This window comes from Aquila chrysaetos, chromosome 11 (assembly GCF_900496995.4).
Source record: "Aquila chrysaetos chrysaetos chromosome 11, bAquChr1.4, whole genome shotgun sequence".
NCBI lineage: Eukaryota > Metazoa > Chordata > Aves > Accipitriformes > Accipitridae > Aquila > Aquila chrysaetos.
In genome coordinates this window covers 41,610,531-41,624,338 of record NC_044014.1, presented here as the reverse complement: position 1 = coordinate 41,624,338, position 13,808 = coordinate 41,610,531, and the positions used below count along the sequence as shown (strand labels likewise).

Here is a 13,808-nt window from a genome sequence, read left to right as displayed (position 1 = left end):
ATTCCTGGATGCTCTTGATCTGGTCATTAACTTGTATGATACTATGCAAAATCATCTCACCACAGGGTTGTGCAGTCAGAGCAAAGATCTGAGCCTATGCTGTTTTACTGGGTTTTGCTCTTTAACTTATTTAATTGGCCATTTTCCATTCAAGTTAGATAGGATTTTTATAAACCTCAAAGTCATTTAATTTTCATGAATTCCATTTTCCTCTGCCCTACAGAAGGGGTGTAACCATTTCCTCATGACAGAAGGAATCAAAGGGGAAGTCGAACAACGCATGGCCTTATCAATATCGGTAAGTGAATGTCATTGAGTAATTGATCTGCATCCTCCATGGGATTTTTCATTGTGGCCTGTTACATACATTGTGGCCATAATGAGTGGTCAGCAGAGCAGAACTGGTCTAGACAGAACGTAAAGGCCTCTGCTGAAAATGAGCCTTTTCCAAATGTAAATTCAGAAAATACTGGAGCAGAGGGCTTTTTTTTTTTTTATTAGATGCAACTTTCTTTCTAAATCAGCACCAATACTTCCTTAAATTAAGAAAGGCAGTAAACACTGGAGTTATTAATGACATTGCGTGACTGTACCATGGGTAGTTATCTCTGTCCCCCTTTGTTATTTTTAAAGACCTGTTTACTAAATTCAACAGTAAAATCCCATTAATAATTAAATACTTAATTTTCCTTAGAAAGAAAAAATAAGATAAACACTCTATTTTCTTAGGTAATTCATGGTTATGAATTGAATGACTTGCTTAAAATCAATGGTAATAAATAATGTATAGGATTCTTTTTCAGTCACCCCATAAATACTAAGCTGATTGAAGAAAACAGAGAACGTACTAATAGAAATATATCTTTAGGCAGTGATAAGATTTTTGTGCATATGTTCCAATTTATATGAAATTGATTTCACACTTCCACTGGCGAATGAAGCCTTGTATCAATCAACTGAACACACTTACGAGCAGGTGAGGACTTAAACATAACTTTCCTCTTGCTCAGTTGCTGCTCCACGTCCCCATTGTAAGGGTCTGTCTGACGCTCCTTTGCCGTGTGTACAGCCCTGCACATCTTTGCAGGATTAGGACCCACATTTCACAACTGTTACTTTAGGTGGCTTCTACATCGTGTATATCCCATCGAGTACTCTTTTGTTGTACTGAATCCAGTCTGCATGTGGGCCCTGCATAAGGATGGCAGCTTGCCTAACTGAGGCAGAAAAGGCACTACCAAGTTACTGTTGGCAAGCAGTGGCTGAGTTGGAAACAACTTATTTTATGAGGGCAGGAGGAAGGATGAAATTCTAACATTATTTATGGCATGGAGGTAAGCGAGGTTGTGTGGGGGTCCTGGCTGGGGAACATCGTAATCCCTGAAGTTTGTATCATCAAGGTTATTAAGGTTAAAACTCTCAGTTGATGAAAATCAGGACAGATCAATTACAATTTAATGGTTCATAATTTTGTCCTTAGGTGACCCACTAGGCATAAAAGGTGGTGTGAATCTGGTCAGGAGGTTCTTTTGTCTTGCCTTCTCTGTGTCCCTGTCCCCACTCCCCAAAAAATCAAGTAGTAATATATAAGGAGTAAACTGAATTCAAGAAAATTGAATAAGTAGGTTTCGGTCAGCCATATATGCACAGATGCTGCTAACACGCCTGATTCTGTTAGTTGCATCAATGTAAAACTAAACACAAGGAAAATGATTCCTAATTGGCACTGATGAGCAGCAAGTGTAACCTGTGCTGTCAAAGAAGGGGAGAGTCACGTGACAGCCTTTGAAGCCAAGTACAGTTCATCTCCTGGAACTTGCAGCAGCTTTCCTCAGAGAAAATACAACAAATTTTCTATTTTCTTAGGTAATTTATGTTTACAGTTGAAGGTGTATGATGTTGCCAATAAGGGCAATAAGGTGAAGGGCTTTTTTTGTTTTTATTTCAAGAAGGAATTAAAAGCTAGAGAGAAAATGTGAATGACTTGAGATGGGAACCGTGGTGGTCAGCACTGGGGGCCTGTTTTCAGCTGTGGAAGTAGGTGGTTGGTTAGGAGGGAGTATCATCTCTGAAACAGTGAAGATGACTGAAGTACGGGGTGATGCATCGTGGATGAAGAGGGAGTTTCTGTGTTTTGGCTGCAGTGATCCTGAAGCTCTGAGAAGGAGGTGAAGTGTTAAAATGAGGTCTGAAATGAGCAATAGTATGGAGAGCTGCTAAACAATGCAGTATTCAAGGAAGGCAATAAATTGTAGAAGGTAATGAACAGATTTACAGACTTGGAAAATGGTGAAGAAGAAAAATGCATTTAGGTTAAAAGCAAGCAATGAGTTTCTGGACAGGTATGAACATACGTCCTGAACAAGGGAGAATGAGGCTGGGAATGCTGCATGAGTGCCTGCTATAAAACCAATCTGTCTGTCTTGGAAACCTTCTGGAAGTGACATCAGGCTTAATTGTGTGAATACTTTGGCTGTTTTATTAAAAGTTTCGGCACAATTTGTGAAACACTCACCCCAGAAATTACTTCAGACATGAAGTGCCCCAAACTGTCATCAGTCTGTGAATTTTGAATGTGCCAGGCAGTGCTGAGCGTTTCACTTGGGCAAGCCCATGGGCCTTGGTCTGCAGGGTGCATTAAATGAAAAGAGGAAAGTGCACTGAAAAAAAAATGTGGAGAAAGCGCATGGAAAACCAGTGGGCTTGATAGTCTGTGATTTCAGAATATGCTTGTAAAATGATAATAGGGTGGATTCACACCCCTAGCAATGCTAATGATGAATTCCCTTCCTGCACTGCTCTGATTTTTGCTTTATAGTTTTATATTAAAAGACTTCTTGAGAAAGTGGGCATATGAAGATGGAATAAAGGCCTTATGCCTTTATTAGTTGCTCAGAAGATATTCTCAGTCTTCTAAGGAGCAACAGCGTATGGTATAAAACAATAAAAGAGCAGTTCCAGTAAGGCTTGGGAGTCACTGCAAGTAAATAAAGGGGGCAGAGTAGAGCCACAGAGAAATTGCAGATGGGAGTCAGTGAGTAACTCAAGCTATAAGAAATCAGTATAAGGACCAGAGGAGAGAGATAAGAGTTACGAAAAACAGAGATGAAGATCTTTGTTGGAGATTGGGTTCAGTGAGTATTCAGTTTGGTGAGTCAGAGTTGTAGCAGTGCCTGCTAGCGCAAGAGTCAAACAAGTGAGTGAGACTTTTGGGTATGAGGATTCAGAGGTGGGAAACTGAGATCACCTGGAGGTGGTATCATAAGAGTTATCTCACTGGAATAACCTTGCAGTGGCAAAGAAGTTTTGTTAGAACTAACAGTATATTATATCTTGTTTCCAAATGCTATACAGATGTTTTCTCCTCAAAAAGTTGCTTATCAATTGATAGTTGCTCATTTATTTCTTGGCCTGGAATATTCTCCAGTGTTACTCTTATCTTTTGCTCTTGTCTTTTCCCACTGTGGAATTACAGTTAGAACCTAGGACATGCTTGACTCTTTCCGTATGTAAAAGCAGATCCCATTTCTGTTCCAAAGTATCATATTACTGATTTGGATCATTTTTACTCTAATCTCTTTCTGGTCTTTAACTGCAAGCTCTCAAGGACAAGTGGTTTTCTTAAGTACTAATTATTGTATGATTCTTAATCATTATTACTAATTACATCCTTTTCAAGCATGGAATTTCTCAGCACCTCCATGCAGAGGTCAGTAGGAGGGTTACAGCATGATTGCTCTCTAGGGTGGAGCACTTCTGTGGTTTCCGTTTTCAAAGCATAAATTGAAGCTAAAACAAAAGTTAGGTCTTTATTTTCTGGCCTTGCACTTGCTTTCACTTCAGTGTTCCCCTTTGCATGTGACAACTATGGCCCCAAACCTTGAGGACTGTGAGCACACATCTTGTCTTAGTGACTCAGCCGTTTATTTTATTTGTTTGTCTCTCTTACATCGTTTTGATGACCTGCATTTCTTTCAAGGGGAAGGAAAACACACACTGTTACCAAACACAGCAGAGACAGAAAATCACAGAGGAATGCCAAGTGAAATTTTCAGAGAAGTAGAGGGCAGGCATCCCCATCCTTTAGATCGCTGAAAAAATCAACCTTGTTACTTTATAAAGGGTTATATCATCAGCTACCTCTTGATAACAAGGTTATTCCAATGAGATAACATTTTGCTATGAGTCATCTCCTCCCAAGAGGAAAAATGGGGAGGAAGGACATTTTCACATCAGCTTTCCTGTAGGTAAACCAGAAAATAAGCTGTCATGAAATTTGTCTCCTATAAAATAGGAGGCAGAATACATATATGCGTATTACATCATGACAGTGGCTTATTGCAGAACAGTATTTTTGTGTATGGGGTAATGCAATTCTGCGGGACTTTTTCAGTCTAGCTGACAAATCACTGAGGGTATAAATATCTCTCTCCTTTAAGGATGCTCTAGAGGAAAGCCATTTTTCCAGGGAGAATGAGGCTTCAGCCTTTATCTCCTTGTGCATGCTTTTTACTAACATGATTTTTGTTTCCCTCTGGTCTCAGACAAACAAGGCTTTATGTGCCCATGTAGGGGAACCTTCAGATGATTCCCACCAATCTCTCCTTAACCACACCCTACCTTGTATTTTCCAAATGCTCCTCTGCAGTAGTGTAGTACCGTAGCAGGCTGACAGAGGGGAAGGATGAGTAAGATTAATGTCACCCCTGGCAGAACCTCCTTTTCCTTTGTTGGTAAAACATAAGGAAAATCATCAGCAATCACGGCTACCTCAGACTCCAATGTTATGAATGGCAGAGGAGTTTTTGTGGCCGTTTCAGTGGCCTTGGAGTCTGCTCTACCCAGCAGTTGGTGGCTTTGTTCTGCCTACAGTCAGCTCCGCAGCATCTGCTCTTACGGGAGAGATTGCAGGACTGAATGAAAAATCATGTTCTCCCCTCTCGCTCAAGGAGACCTTCGTAGAAGTTGACTGAAACTGAAGAATTCCAGGTAGATTGCCTCAAATGTCTTTCCTGCTCATTTGTTCAAATTTCAATTTATTTCACTGGCAGTGCCAGAATCACTGCCCTTCCCATCCCACCAGCAAAACCAGTTAGTCCAAGTGTGAATTAAGGTGGGTAAAAAAGAAAGACTCATAAATCTTTGTTTTCCAAGAAGTTAGACACAAAAGGCCACAAGCATATTTTTCACCGTAGCAAGTTACCTTTAAACTAAAATTATTTTTTTCTTTAAATTATTTTTTGGAATCTGAGAACCTGTTTTACAACATAGGGTTTTTGTTTGTTTACGAGTGGTCTGTAGTCCTGAGAGGGATTTCCAATGCAGCTGCAGAAAACACCAACCGCAGTCTAATGGAGTGTCAAAGAACATCATTAGATATTAAGGCAGATGATATAGGCATCATTATAGGCAACTTAGAAAATTGCAGAAAATTGAGAAAACTCCCCCTTAGTTGAAGATTAGTTGTAGTTGAATGTTTCTCACTGAAAAACTGGGGAGGGAAGAATGGTATGCATGTCAGTGTGTACGGGGGTTTTCCTGTTGAGAGCTTCAGTGAGAGTTTTGCTGTCGTTTAACTGAGACACCTCGTTGCACTCCACTCAACTCAGAGGAATGTACTTAGGAACCTGATCTCTTCATGGGGAAAAAACAGGTGCTCTGCCTCACAGTGCCAGTGAGGTGCCTGAAGTTGACAGGAGACTATCCAGCTACCTGAATATCACTATAGTCCTATTAATCTTACCAGCTAATAATATGTCTTTGTATTTTTGACAGAGGACTGCCTTTTTCTTTAAAAAGAGTGCCAAACTTTGAAAAAATGCTGATTTATACAGATACCTATGAGGAAGAAAACGCTTTATGGTATCTAATGTTTCATCATTTACAGGATTTTCATTTGGAATTTCAGATTAAGCTCTTCATCTTTCTTTTTTTTATTTTTATATGATGCAAGTTAACATCCCTTGATTCAAATTAGATTGAATTTCAAGTGACCCTCCCTTCTCCTTTGCAGATTTACTATCTTTTCTCATGTGCAAGCTTGACAAATTACTAAATCTAGAATTTTCTGAAGCGAAGAAGAAGCTATTTAGTTTTGACTGAATTTTGGTGATGTTTCAGAGTAGGTCTTGTGTGTTTTCCTTTGTAGGCATAAAGTAGGAAATAACACACAGGGATGTAACAATCTACCTGTGAGATACAGGTAGGTACAATGGTTTCATATAGCTGAGAAGCTGGCAATAGAAGCTTTGGGCAACTGTATTCTGTTTCTTATATGCTGATTCAATTTTGGATCAGTAATCGAGGGGTGATATCACTCCTATACGCAAAGCCAGAGCACTGCTATGTAAACAATGTGCATGCTATCACACAAAGTTTTGGAAATCCTGCACAACTAGAATCACTAGTGCATCTCTATGAGATTTACCAAAGAACAGATGTTCAAAGCAGACTGTCATTTGATCTGTGTTCCTGTGAAGTACTCCCACGTTATTAGATGGGCTAATGCTGCATTTGTTGAAGCCAAGGAAAGGTAAAATCAGAAATAGCTTGATATGAGACTTCAGCCAACTTAAACATTTTCTTCAGAGTGTTCAGCCTGTATTTTGCCACCCCATTTTATTTTATCTAGAGTGAACTTACATTGTGGTTAAACCCCAGCCAGCAACTAAGCACCACACAGCCGCTCGCTCACTCCCCCCCACCCAGTGGGATGGGGGAGAGAATCAGAAAAAAAAAAGTAAAAGTTGTGGGTTGATATAAAGACAGTTTAATAGGACAGAAAGGAAGAAAATAATAATAACAACAACAGCAATAATAAAATTACAATAATAATAATAATAATGATAAAAGAATTGGAATATACAAAACAAGTGATACACAATGCAATTGCTCACCACTTGCCAACTGATGCCCAGTTAGCTCCCGAGTAGCAATCCCCCCAGGCCACCTCCCCCCAGTTTATATAAACTGGGCATGACATCACATGTATGGAATACCCCTTTGGCCAGTTTGGGTCAGCTGCCCTGGCTGTGTCCCCTCTCAACTTCTTGCGCCCCTCCGGCCTTCTTGTTGGCTGGGCATGAGAAGCTGGAAAATCCTTGACTTAGTCTAAACGCTACTTAGCAACAACTGAAAACATCAGTGTGTTATCAACATTCTTCTCATACTAAATCCAAAACATAACACTATACTAGCTACTAGAAAGAAAATTATCCCAGCCAAATCCAGGTCAACTTAGTTGAAATATCTTATATCATAAGCAAACCTCACTTGTTTCTCTTTGGAACCAAGAGAAGTTACGAAATAATGTGACAGAGAGGTGTGACTAATACATACTATTAAAGTCTTGATTTCTTTGAGGCAAAAAGGTTCGGTGTGAACTGTAGAGTAAGTGCCTACATCTTAAAAGCCTGTAATAAGAAATAAAACTAAGTTCCATATCACTTGATAGTGAAAACTTGTAAGAGATTTTGTCTTCTGAAGACCAATCCCAAGAATAAAATTAAAATCTCACTTAAAATAGCAGAACTGTGCAGCAGGAAGGAATATTAATGCCAGTTTGAAAATTATTAGAAAGAATCTTGAAAGAAATGGCAGATATGATTTTAGGAAAAAGCCTATTAGCACAGTGATAACTAATGTAGAAGATATGTGAGTAGCCTAATAAAACCACTGGCAGGGGAAAGTAAAGTGCTGTATGTATATTTGCATGAAATCTCCCATGTTCGACATGATTTAAAAAAAAGTAAATGATTGAAGACAACAATGAGAGTCGAGCAATAGTTTTACCAGTTACTTTTTAAGAAATGGCAGGAACAATGCAGTGTTGAGTAACATTACCCAAACTGTTCACTCTCCTGTATTCTGTGGAATTGAAACCCTGTTGTCTTCCTGTTCATTTAGTACTGCTTGTTTTCTCATGATTCCTTAATACAGTAAGCATTCAGAAAGTTACAAAATGCCAACTAGCTGGTTACCAGTGTATTTTGCAATACCGATTTGACTATGGAAAGCAGTAAGAGCTTAGTGTGCCCTGAGCAACCTGGTCAACCCCGTATCTGAGGTGGGACCAGAGTCCTCCTGAGGTCCCTTTCCAGCCTGAGTTATCCTGTGGTGCTATGGATACTTGCATTACCATTAGCATAAGACGGTTATGTTCAAATACTCTGGAGATGCTGAGCAAGGAAAGCAAACTGATAACGGCCTCCTGGCCAGGCATGCTGTAGTGCCCTTTTTTTTCTCAAAGCCTTTTTTCAGGCAAGTCCCAAAGAGTGTTGCCGTTAGCCTCTTCTCAAATAAGACTCAACGTGCCATAGCGTGTGGCACATACTGAGGAAGGGTAACAAATTTTGTGGTGTGTATTGGGCATAGAGTGCAGAGTTTTAGTGTTTTACCCAGTCATCCATACACCATAAGTTGAATTGTTTACATCTTCTTTTGTCTCAGTACCTGAGTCAGTGATTAGGTGTTTGTATTAATTGGCAAGAAATAAAATCAAGTAAAAATTCCCCAAGTTAAGACAGTTTTGCTCACAGCAGTGGTGTCAGTCCAAGGCTGTGTATCAGGACCCGTTTGTGGAGAAATTCTCCACTGAGAATTTCTGTTGAAATGCTGCCATTGAAATGCTGAATGAGGCTTTCATTTTGAGACCTAGAAAACTTACTCATCTGAAACAAAAGTAACGTAAAAGATAATGCATTAAGATAGGTTTCCTTTTGTAGCATGTCCCATAAGATGACGTTAAAATCCTACAGGAAATAACCCTATCTGAAAATTTTAGTAAAACTTATTCCTAAACTTTAGTTAATAACACTTCTGTGTAATACTTTTGAATTGGAAAAACATCATGGGTTATTGGTATTCAAGCGAGCGCACCAAGTGTGCCATCCTTACTTTAAATTAATATCTGATAAAGTCGTGAGAAGTGGTTCTTAAGTAAATTGGACTTGCCTTGTGTATTAATTAGGATTTGCTCTCAACTGTTTTCATAATGCTTGTGATGAAACAAATTGTTTCTCCAGGCCAGATGGTGCCTTTGTCAGGTTAACTAAAATACCAAGCCTGCTATATAGGAACAGTTATGCAAATAATTAATTTGTCACTTCTTTGACCAAGCTAAGAAAAGCAAACAAACAAAAAAACATCTACCAAAGCTCTTCCCAAAACTTTGAAAATGGTTTATGGAGCTGTTGGATTAGATTCAAATCCTTTTGCTCTTGTTGATTCATACCTTACTGTCGAGACTTCTCTGGCTTCAGTGGCATCATTTGTGGAGCAGAATGACATTCCAAAGTATAGGAAGAGTGAGAGTACAAATGTAGTCAGGTGGAGCGTTGGCATTGGCCAGCCTTATTGTAGCCAGCCATGGGTTTAGCTTTTGTTTGTTTGCTTGGAGACCAATATAATATCAGTGTGCCTTCCTTCTCCCTTGCTAGTATAGAACTCAGCAGTCCACAGCATGAGAGCCTTTGACTGGAAACATTTTTAAAAGCAAATACAAGGAGATGAATTTCCTCTTCGAGAGTAATATGCACGGTGCTAGCCCAGAGCAACAGATACTTCCGCATGGTGGAACTTACCAAAGTTGATCTGATTCTGCAGACGTATTACTATGTCTCTGTAAGATGATGCTCTAAAAAAGGCAAATGATGCATTATAATTTACTTTCCATTTCATCCTTCTGGAAGCCCTAAGTACTGTAATTTATTATCAGTATTTCAAGGGAGAAGCTGTGAGGCTAATGCAGAGAAATATGACGGGGGTTTGAAATTTCTTTTATCTCTACAAAGATTTAAAAAAACCCCAAACCCTAGCCCTTGTTCCACTAAGACAATTAGCTTGTGCTTCTTAAGTTATAGTTTTAACCTTTGAAATGCTGAAGGATGTTGAATTCATCAAATTTCTTTGAGGGCAACTGGCTATGTCTTTTGTAACTGTTCAGGAAGTAGGTTAATTTTTATAATCCCAGCTTTTTAACATCATTATGGTGGCATTAAAAACATGAGCCAAACTTGTCTGGAGATGACTGTTCTAGCACTTTTGCCTTTTGTTTATGTTCAGACCACCTCCTTCCTTTCTCTCAATTGCTGTGCAAATACTGTAGTCATAGTGCTAAACATAACCCACAGAGGAAAGGTGTTTCATTTCACTGCTGCAATAGAAAACTCTCTTAGGAGTTTGAGATAGTGAACTTTTGAGGGGCCTAGTTTCTTCATTAGACTGCAGGTTAATCTTGCATCCCCGTGCTTTATTAGAGGCATTACCTTGTCATTTTCTGTTTCCTACACATTATTTCTAGTAATACTTCTGAGAGAGGGAGCTCACCTAATTTCCACTCATGAAGGGTAAGAATAAGATCTTTACACACTGTGTGGATCTTCAGTACAAAGAACAAAAGCAGTGCTTTCGGCTAACACCTGCATAACAAAGTTGTGAGTTGTATTAGCCCTCCCATGTTTTCAGGGTAAGATATAACCTAGGTGTGGCACGGGAGATTGGAGGACAAATGATCTGGGCCATTGTATGAACAGTCTTTTAACTTTTTGATGAAGTTTCTATGTAGGCCCAAGATTGAGAAGAAAGTAGCATAAAGCAATCAAGTTATGAATTTGAGGAAGCTTGAAATACTGCTTATGGAAATTAGGGCTCTCATTCAAGGTGTTGGTGTGCACTCAGGAATGACATTTGTTAACTGAAGGTCTGATACGCAACCACCTGTTAGTGGAAAAACCTGCTTACCTGAGAGCAGCTTGATAACTCCCTGCACCAGAGATTAGCACAAGATGGTACGTTTCATGAGCTCCAGTCCCCTTTTTACATCTAATGAATAATGTAAGCGGTGTTTTTTATTGCTGCTTACTGTTCAATGAATGGCAGAATGGTGTGTGACCTGAATAAATATTTGAGTGTATTAGTGTCTGTGAAATTTTCCCTTTGCTATAAAATGCATTTAAGAATATGTTAGGCAATTCAGAAAGGTAAAAGCAGTGAACTGGAATTGTCCCAGATTATATGACAGAAAACATATTTGCAGTTTACTCAGCCTCTTCTTTAATGTAAAGGCTAAATAAGTTTCTGATGAATAATGACAACTTCATACATTTTAAATTGCAGCTGACTTTGTTAAATGTCAGCTAGGCCATATAAAACAATACTGAAAGCAGTAAAATAATGTGTGCAGTTATGTATGGTGATCTGGATGCACAAGATTAAAGAAAGCTGCAATGGGAATAGGTTTAACATGACAGACTATAAATTTATTTAGTTAATGCCAGGAAGAGAAGGATGGGGAATGGGCACTTTTCAAAACAGGAAACTGGGGATAAAACTATCTAATTGTGGAAGTAAAGTAACAACAGCTATCTTACCCATTCAAACCCCTAACTGGGAATTTTGTTCAAGATGGGATATTTCTGACAGTGATTCAATCCATCCTAAGCATAACACTGCATTTATCTTAGACCCAGTGAGCTTTGGTGCTGGTACTTGTTTGGCTTTGACACTTCTGCCACAAGAAATGTTTGCCTCTGTGTTTTATAGATTGTGTAAGATGCTTCTGATAAATTGACTTAAAGGCTCTTGCTGTGGATCTTTTATCTCCGGATGGTTGATGCATCATCTTCCAAAGCCCTCTTTCCTCGTGCTCATTCTTCATACAGGAAGGCAGAAAGTGAAAGACGACTACACTAAACATTTTCCCTATATTGCTTTACCTGATTATTTTTTCCAGTGCATCACATTCAGTTTGTTAAAACCTCTGATTTTCTGAATACTGCTCAAAATAGCAGAAATTCTTTGCTCTAAAGGGATTTTTTGCCTTGTGCAATTCTTAATGTTGTTTTTACTCATTGTCTTAGTGCCCATTTTTGTATAGATTTTATGAGTTTGAGACGCACAGTGAAAGCACATCTGCTAATTCGTTCTGGCAATTTGGCTGGAAATTGCCAGGTACTGAGCGCTCCCAGACGTTTTAATGGAAAGTTTCAGCTGGACTGTCTCAAGGGTGTGCTTATTTTGTTTAAACTGGTTCAGTAATTTCTCATCATTTCAGAAGCTCTTGGCCTGTTACCTTTTCAAGTGTAGATTCAAAAACACGTCTATCTCTTGTTAGCATTTGTGTTAATAAATACTAAATAAATTGACTGTTCCTAAAGTACAGTAAGATTATTTGCAATTGATGGTATCTTTAAGAAGCAGGAAAATCAAGTTGAGATTTGTTTTGTTATTTTGCTAAATTTCAGTTTGTGGTTTTGTCTCCTAGTCCATTACGGGGAAAAAATTTATTAGCTTGGTAGTAACCATAAGGAAGAGATCCAGTGAGCTATCTTCTGCAATTCTTCTCAATTAACAGTGCTCTTTGTGCAAAACTCTGAATCGTCAGACTGTCTGTCTAGAAAACCAACAGGCAGTGCATGAAACTCTGTCTGATCAGGGTGGCCAGAAGTCATCCTATCACTCGGTAGTTAGGTCGGGAGATTGAATTGTCCCGCAACAGAACTGTATTTCAGTTTCTCTTTTGTGAAGGAGCACCTGTACTATGAAACGCGTTGGCCAGCCTGCTTACCCTGGGCATTTGAGCCTGACCACATTATATCATCATGGAGGCAGGGAATAACTGGGAGTGCATATATGGATGATCAGCTCTTCTAATCAAGGCTTTAGAGTGGGAAGTATCTGCCAATTTAGGGATGAAGACCAAATGTACAGGGTGCCTTACCTTCAAGAACATCTGCCAGTGACCAGCCATCAGTCATTCCCTGTCACTGAGGACACGTGCAGCAGAGGGCACAGTGCTTCTGACTCTAGCACGGATGCGTATTAGTGGTTGCAGCATCTTTTAAGCATTTAGCAACCAAATAAACAGGGTTTTTAAACAAAAGGTTTGCAGCTCAGAGTTTGTCACAAAGAACTGCGTAACTCTAAGGCTTTATAAAGCATAATGAGTTATTTTAACGTTTGCAGTGTTTTCTGTATTTCATATCTCTTAAAAGTGTATGCATGAATATATGTATGCAAAGATGTGCAAATTTTGGTGCCTTTTGGTTTTTATGGAAGAAGGCATCCAACTTTGGAGTGCGATCCAGAATACTGTGTATGCGTGCCGTAGATTGCACAGAGGGGGGGAAATCTGCAAAAGGGTTTCAGAACAAGCAACACTAAACCCAAAGTAATCTGGGGTTAAGTAATGGGCAGACTGGACAGTGTATTAGTCCATTCCCACATCCATGGAAGGTGTCTCTGTCCATGTGAGATGCTCAGTTCAGACCCCCATCTGGAAAGCAGATAAAGATGGACTTGAGCATGGCATCAGCATTCAGACAGCAAGGGCTGCTGTCTCAGTTAGCAGAGCTCAAAGAACAACCCCCCGGCAGAGGCATTACTGCCTTGAGTGCTTTGTGCGTCTGTAGAAAATGCTGCACCACAGTTAGAAACTTATGGTCAAAGTCAGCCAGTGTTTCCTTAAACTTGTCTGTTGAATTTCTTGAGTGAAATCTTGATGCCACTGAAATCAATAGCAAAACTTCCACTGACTTTTACTCAGAGCAAGATTTTCTCTCTCATTTTGGTAAGTACAGAGAAACAGTAACTCCAAAGGCCAAGGTTTCAAAGCTGCCAGAAGGATTTAAAGTGCCCTGAAAACATGAGTTGTGGGTGTTCGTTTCCCTTGGGCAGCTCTTGCAGTCTGAATTCTATGTTAATGGAAAACCGTGATGAAATATTAAAGACCCTCAGAGTCAGGACATGTGAAATTCACTATATGTGGATTGCTGAACTGGCCATTAAGCGAGGGCCAGCCCTCGTCTATC

The 13,808-nt window shown here is 39.4% G+C and overlaps 1 long non-coding RNA gene across 1 annotated transcript in view; it reads left to right on the top strand.

Annotated features, from left to right (window-relative positions):
• The first annotated feature begins 217 nt into the window (after nt 1-217).
• LOC115348638 overlaps nt 218-13,808 on the top strand; it is a 105,615-nt gene continuing 92,024 nt past the window's right edge. Inside the window, exon 1 of the long non-coding RNA XR_003925884.2 lies at nt 218-298. This is a non-coding gene — a long non-coding RNA (uncharacterized LOC115348638). The remainder of the gene's footprint in view (nt 299-13,808) is intronic.